This window comes from Mesoplodon bidens, assembly GCF_964165515.1.
Source record: "Mesoplodon bidens genome assembly, chromosome: 11".
In the NCBI taxonomy this organism is placed as follows: domain Eukaryota; kingdom Metazoa; phylum Chordata; class Mammalia; order Artiodactyla; family Ziphiidae; genus Mesoplodon; species Mesoplodon bidens.
The window spans coordinates 67,335,412-67,342,353 of NC_138167.1; positions in this window are offsets into that span (position 1 = coordinate 67,335,412).

Consider the following 6,942-nt stretch of genomic DNA (forward strand, 5'->3'; position numbering starts at 1 on the left):
TTCTCCACTGGGAGGATGGGCTCTTTCTGGGGTTTTCCACGCTGGGCAGTGGGCCTTGTATATCCTCCATTTAGGCTTCTAGAAATCAGCTCAGCTAGCTGAGGAAGCAGCACGGTGGACAAGTCACTCTCCTCCCTGACCCTCAACTTCCATATCTGTGGAATGAGGACACTATTCCCTGTCCCACTGACCTCCAAGGGGAGGAGGGGGGCGCCTGGGCTCATATGAGCTGAGGGCTGTTCAGGCTGGGGAAGCGCCGAACACACGGGAGTAAGGACTCATTTTACCTTTGGAAAGATGAACAGCTAATGGGGAGAGGGGAATATGGCCTGAAATAAGGCTGACCAAGAAGGGGAGTACCCAGAATTAGAGAGGGGAGCTGGGGCCTGGGAGCTATTCCTCAGGAACCTGTGGGTTACCCTTGAAAGAGAAGCTCCTCTCCCATAAAAAGTGTTGGGGTGACTGGGAGCAGACAAAGCTGGCCTTGAATTTCTGCTGGGTGACCTTGGGCAGCTGGCCTGACCTCTCTGAGCCTCAGTTTCTTCAACTGGAGAGTGGGGATGATGGTACTGACTTCATTGGGTTGCCAGGTGATTTACAGACCATGTGAGGTCTCTGGAAGCAGCTGACACAAGCCTGGAGCATAGTAGGTTCTTAACAGACATTTGCGGAGCAGAGAATAAAGTAGCTTCAGGAGATGCCGTGAAAAAATTTCTTAGCTTAGGATCTAAGAGGGAAGGGGAGGAGGAACAGTGTAGGCTTACAGGGCGGGCTGGTTCTTAATGTGGATCTGGGGGAGGCGGGGGCGTGTGCCGAGGGGGGTGTGAGGAGGAGGGGGCCCCTCTGCGGGGACCACTGAGTCACGAGGACATGTAAGCGACATGACAACCAGCAACATGGTAACCAGGAGACTAGCGGCGGTGGGAAATGGAGCTGGAGCGGTGTGTCGGGGGGTGGGGGCAGGACTGGCAGCACCAGGCCTGGAGGGTCCCAGGAGCAGCCAGGCCGGCCTCTCAGAGTGAGGAGGGGAGGCCCCGAGGCCAGGTGGGCTGGGGAGGAGGTGGGGGCCGGCGTCGAAGGAGGGAGGAATTTCGGGGTCTGCTGGGCAGGGGGCCTTCTCCTGCACCTCCCCAGGCTCCTCGCTCCTCTCCTCCACATCTCCACTTTTCATGCCTCTCCCCCTAGGATGCCAAATTTGGCTCACGCAATCTGTCGTCTCTCTTCTGAGATTGGCATCGGGACCAAAGCCGAGTGCATTACATCACCACCGCTCCCCTTGCACGAGGAGAGAAGGAGAGGGAGGGACAGAGGGCTGGGGGGCAAGCGGCCAACCTCAACTTTCTTTCCTGTCTTCCTGCTCACTCTTCCCCCTCAGTCCCAGGTGTTGGGGGCTTCCGGGAGCAGCCAGGCAAGGCCTCGAGGCAGAACAAGGGCTCTAATCTCGGAGATCCCAGGGCAGGGCAGGAGGTCAGGCCATGTTGCTGTCCCCCGGGCTAGGCGAGGCCTGGGAGGCAGGGAGCCTGGGTTCAGGACCCCGATCTGTCATCGCTCTGCTGTGTGAGCTTGGGCAGCCCCCTCACCCTCACCCCGTGCAGCGTCTACGTCTGTATCGAGAACTGTTGGCCATTCAAGATCTTGATGACTCTCCTGAAAAAAGATGCCCTTGAGTCCTGCTGCTCTGCTGGTCACAGAGGAGGAGTCCTCAATTTTGAATGGCTCTCTGTGACCTTGAGCAAGTGACTTTACCTCCTTATGCCTCCATCTCCTCACCTGTAAAATGGGATGATAGAACCCTCAAAAGCCCTAGATGTGAAAGAGGCACTAGACACGAAACTGGGGGACGGGGGAAGAGACAAGGTCTCTGACATGAAATCAGACACTCAGGGGCCCCACGGCTCCCGGCACGCTGGGCTGGAGGTGGGGGGCAGGCTGACACAGCCATTGGCAGGAGAGTGTTTCAGTTCAGACAGAAGGCTTGGCACTTAAATCACTGGTCTGATGCCCTTATTTTACAAAAGTGGAAACCGAAGCCCAGGAAGGGAAGTGGACCACCCCCCTGCCAAGTTCACACCGATGGTTTGGGGGTGGAAGAAGCAGAGCTGGGGCCTGAACCCAGGGGTCCTGGCTCCCAGCCCTGCCTGGAAGTAGACAGAGAGACAGGCAGATACACACACCTCCTATGGAAGACTGTGGCCAGCCCGGACAGGACCCGGGAGTTTTGAGGGCCCAGTTCTCACTTTGACCCCCTCCCTGTTCCCTTCCTGCTCCCTGGCTGCCCCATCCTCACCGTCCCTGGCCATTATTCCCATCCCTCACTTGGTCTATTTGAAGAGCTCTCTTTCAGGCTCATTTTCAAGCCAGTTTCAGGCACTCCCAGTCAGGGACAGGCTGGATTTGGGGTTAAGATGGAAGATTATGGTCCCTTCTAGAAGATTCCCAGAGCTGGAGGTGCATCTGTGGATGTTTTGTGAAATAGTGAGCTCCTTATTCCCAGAGCTATTCAAGCAGAACCAGCTGAGTACCTACCAGCGATCTGACCTGGTGACTCCTGCTTTATGGGTGAGGTTGAATAACATCCCCACCTTCAAAATCTCAAGAGTCTTTGATACCCCCAGGAGGAGCTGGGAAGCAGCACCCATCACTTACCGGCTTCCCAGTAAAGAAACTCACGTCGTCGTGCCGGGCATTGGGCTAGGAGCTTTTGTAAATTCCTTCTCATTTAACCCTCCCAGCAACCCCACAACGTCGAATTGAGGTCCCCGTGTTATAGATGGGGGAGCCACGGCTCAGAGAGTCTCTGTGATTTGTCCAAGGTCGCACAGCAGGGAAGTGGAGGAACCTGGGTCTGAGTCCGGGCCAGTCTGATTCTCCGGGGCTGTCCCTGGGACTTCCTTGAGGAAAGAGTGGAACACGTCGTCCCTCCCCTGGGCTGGGGCTTGGCAGGAGGTGGTGCGTCGCCCCAGAGCATGTCGCCCCCTCAGAGATCCCATGGGGGCTCTGTTCTGAAGACATAGAAATAGACATGCGCCCAAGGGGAGAACTCATTTTACAAAGGGGAAGACTGAGGCTCAGAGACAAAGGATGGCCTGCCCAAAGCTGACTAGAGAGTTAGATATGAGCCAGGGCTCTGTCCCCTGCACCAGTGGGCAAGGAGGGGCCTTTGGGCTGATGGTGGAGTGAGGTCTGGGACTGGGGGTGCAGACTGCTGGGTGGCTTGGCAGAGGTCTGAGAGCGCTGGCTCTAGGCTAGGGCCATGGGTAAGCGAGCCAGCCTTGGGAACAGGGGGAAGGAAGCAGGAGGAGACACCAGCAGGGATAGCAGGTCCACCTCTGTCCTCCCTGGTCCTGCCCCAGGGCCATCCACAGATGTCAGTGTCATACAGCCTGTGAGGTCAGGAGAAACTGTAGATGGGACCTGTCTGGCAAGAGAGGGTCTTGGAGCCAGCAGCCTTGGGTGTGGCTCCCTGTGTTACCTTAGGTCAGTTCCTCACCCTCTCTGAGCTTAGTACGCCCATCCACGTGGTCAAGAATCTGGACTAAATGATCTATTTCTACAAAGTAGCTGCCATTGGGCTGTCTCTCAAAGTGCTCCTCCCATTCCCATGAGGACCCTGGGCCCTGGGAGAAGGGCGGGCAGGAATCCTGGGGGTTGGCATAACCTTTAAGCCTCCTCAGCGACTCAGTCCTCCTTGGGGTGCGGGGGGATCTCTGAGCACAGCCCTTCTTCTCCTTTTCATCTTTATTTTTCTCCTGCTCCCTCTTCTCCTCGCTACGTGGGCTGATCGCTGCTCAAACTTTTAATTCAGATGGTAATTGAAATAATAATATGGGCTGAGGCCCCTCTGCTTGTGACGCTGCAGCTGGTGGAGCTCAGCTATGAATAGACCTTGAGTCACACACGCGCGCTCCTGCAGGCGCGCGCACACGGGCCTGACGGGGTGGTGGGTGGGGTGCAGCCGGGGGATAGGGGAGCTCACGTTCCAGCTTGCTCCGGGTCTCAGCCCCCCATTCCCAAAGGCCGGGACCAGTTCTGCCCCTGCGGCCCGCCATCTGGTCCCTGTGTCGAGCCTGACTTGGGGCATCGGTGGGTCCCTCTGTTCACAGAAGGGGAAACTGAGGTTCAGCGAGGGGGAGGGACCAGCTGGACACAAATGGAAAGTGACTGGACTCAATTTGAACTGATGGGTTTCACCTGGTTCTAAGACCCCTGTTCCTTTTCAGGACACACAGGCCAGGCAAATGGGTGGGAGGAATGTTGGGGTGCGGCCAGGCAAATGGGTGGGAGGAATGCTGGGGTGCGGCCCCCGTGGCCCCCGGCGCATGCATCCCCCTGCCTCACCTCCTCCCAACATACACACGCCCTCCAACTCGCACACTCTCTGGCCCACTATCACACACGCTTTCTCTCACACACTTGCACACACTCACATCCACTCACTCACATCTCATACACGCGAACTGCTCGGATAGATGGTGCTATTGCTTGGCTGCTGGGGTGACAAAGGTTTTCCCAGAGGTCCAGCTGCAGGAAGGGGACAAGGTCCAATGTACCAGGCTCTACGCTGGACTTTATATTCATGACCTCACTTAAACCTCCCTGCCACCCTCTGAAGGCCATCACTCCCACTTTTCAGGTGAGAAACCTGAGGCTCAATGAGAAGCAAGAGTTTGCCCCAGGTCCAACGGGTAGAAAGAGCCACATGTTGTTTGTCCCTCTGGGAATGCACCCAGTCCCAGTTCTAGCCATTCTGCGACCCTCCATTTGGCCTCTGAGGGAGGGAGGGGGCATCCCGTCCAGCCTGGGGCTCCCCTTCCTCTCCCTGCGCCAGTTCCCCCACTCCTGCCTGTGGCTACCTGGTCAGGCATTGACCAGCCCTACTGCCAGTTGCCGGAACATCTGGCCTATAAGCAGGGGGAGGTGCCCATGAGGAGCATTGGCAGGTCAAGGAGAGGGGCTACCAAGGAAGGTGGTCCTTGGTGGTCCAGACCCCAGCTGATGCTGTGTAGGGAGTTGGCATTGCCATGGTGACCTATCAGCCGGCAGCTTGGGCCTAGGCCTGCTTGGGTGGGTCTTGGGGGTGGGAGGCGGCGGGGTGGGCTTCAGAAGGGCAGGGGGGAGATGCAGTGGGGCGTGGGTGCAGCTGCGCAGAAACAGCCCCTGGTCTCGGATGAAGGAGGCCACTCTCCCCACCTTTACCCTGCAGTGCTGGTCTGCTCCTGTGTCTGCTTTTTCTCTAGCACTCTGCTGGGAGATGGAGCAATGGAGCCCAGAGACCACAGTGATTTGCCCAAGGTCACACAGTGATGGTGACAGAGCTGGGGCTGGACCAGAGCTCAGGGCTCCTTCTGATTCCTTTGCCTCCCCTCTCCCAGGGCTGCCGACACCTCTGTCTCCCTCAGACACTCCTTGTATCTATGCAGGGGATGAGCTGATCTCCTGGGAAAACCCCTAGGTTGCAGAGAGGGGCAGGGGCAGCAGCCCCTTGTCACAGTGGGTGCAGCTGAGCGAGGAAGGCAGGCCTGGGATTGGATCACTCACTTATCCCGAGTGACATTAACCAGGTCACCGTCCCCCTGGGAACCTCGCTTTGCTCCTCTGTGAAATAGGGGCTACCTGTGGTGAAGGTGGGGGGGAAGTGCCTGGCTTCTTCCTTTTGCTGCCCCACCTGTTCTCGGAGCCCATCCCAGCTCCACCTGGGCAGCAAGGATGGGAGGGGACCTTAGCTAGGCCAGGGAGGAGGGGGTACATGCACAGTGAGGGGCTGATCCCATTTTACTGATGGGGAGATTGAGGCCTGGGGAGGGAAGTTTGCCCAACCTCGCCTTGGTGGCAGAATTGGCACCAAGTTTTACTGGCTTCTGGGACACCCCAGCGAAGTCTTTTCCCCACCACCACCCTGCAGCTCCTCTCCGACCCCCACCCCAAACTCCCTGGAGCCTCCCCTCTCCCATTGTAGGCCTGAGAAGTCTAGCCCGCCACCACCCCCCCACCGAAGAGTTAAGGTGCCACTCAGCCTGGGGACAGATGGAATAGGGGTCAGCAATGGGAGAACTCCATGAGGCCATACAGGGGAGGTGGCAGGCACAGAGCTAGAGGGGCCCTGGCTGTAGGTGACGTGAACCGGGGGGCAGACGGGGCTGCAGTCACTCTGTGACACATGGGCATCAGAGCCCCTCACACCCTTCTGAGGGGGAGCTCACCGTCTCCGGGGCAGCCCGCTGGTGTCTAGAAGGTTCTGCTAATTGATGCCTGCCTCCCACTTTGGCCTTGGCTCTGCACTCTGGGGCCTGAGGAATCTAGCCTGTTTCCCCAAGGCTTCTTTCCTCTGGTCTCAGTAGTCCCTGCTGAGGCCTGTGGATGAGAAACAGAAAATCTGGGTTCAAGTCCAACTCCACCCCTGAGTTGGCTGTGTGACCTTAGGCAGCCTTTTCACCTCTCTGAGCCTCCATCCCCTGACCCATAGGGTGGGCTTGTGCCTCTGCACCTGTGGGTTGCTGGGAAGATCTCTTGAGCCTGGGCGTATAACATGGCCTGTTGTAGACATGAGCTTCTGTGTGTCCTGACCCCTCAGTGGCCACTCTTGGCAGACTTCCAGGTCCCCCGTCATCACCTTCAGACACTGCTCTCTGGCTATGTTGAGTGTCAGCACCTGACCTCTGTGCTGAGCCCTCCAGACCTGCTTGGGTGGGGGCAGGTCTGGCTGAGCACCAGCACCAGGCTGTGCAGCTGCAGATCCTGAGGCCACCTGACCTTGGAAAGAGCCTCTGTCTGGCTGGGCTCCAGGGCCACCCCCTAGCCATGGGGCAGGAGCCGGGCCACAGGGAGGAGAGGGAACCGAGTTGGGCAGAGAGCAGGTCATGGCCTCGTGCTGGAGCTGGCCTGGGTCCCTGAGATGACAGGCCAGGGGACAGAGAGAACAGACAGGCAGCCATGGGAAGGACT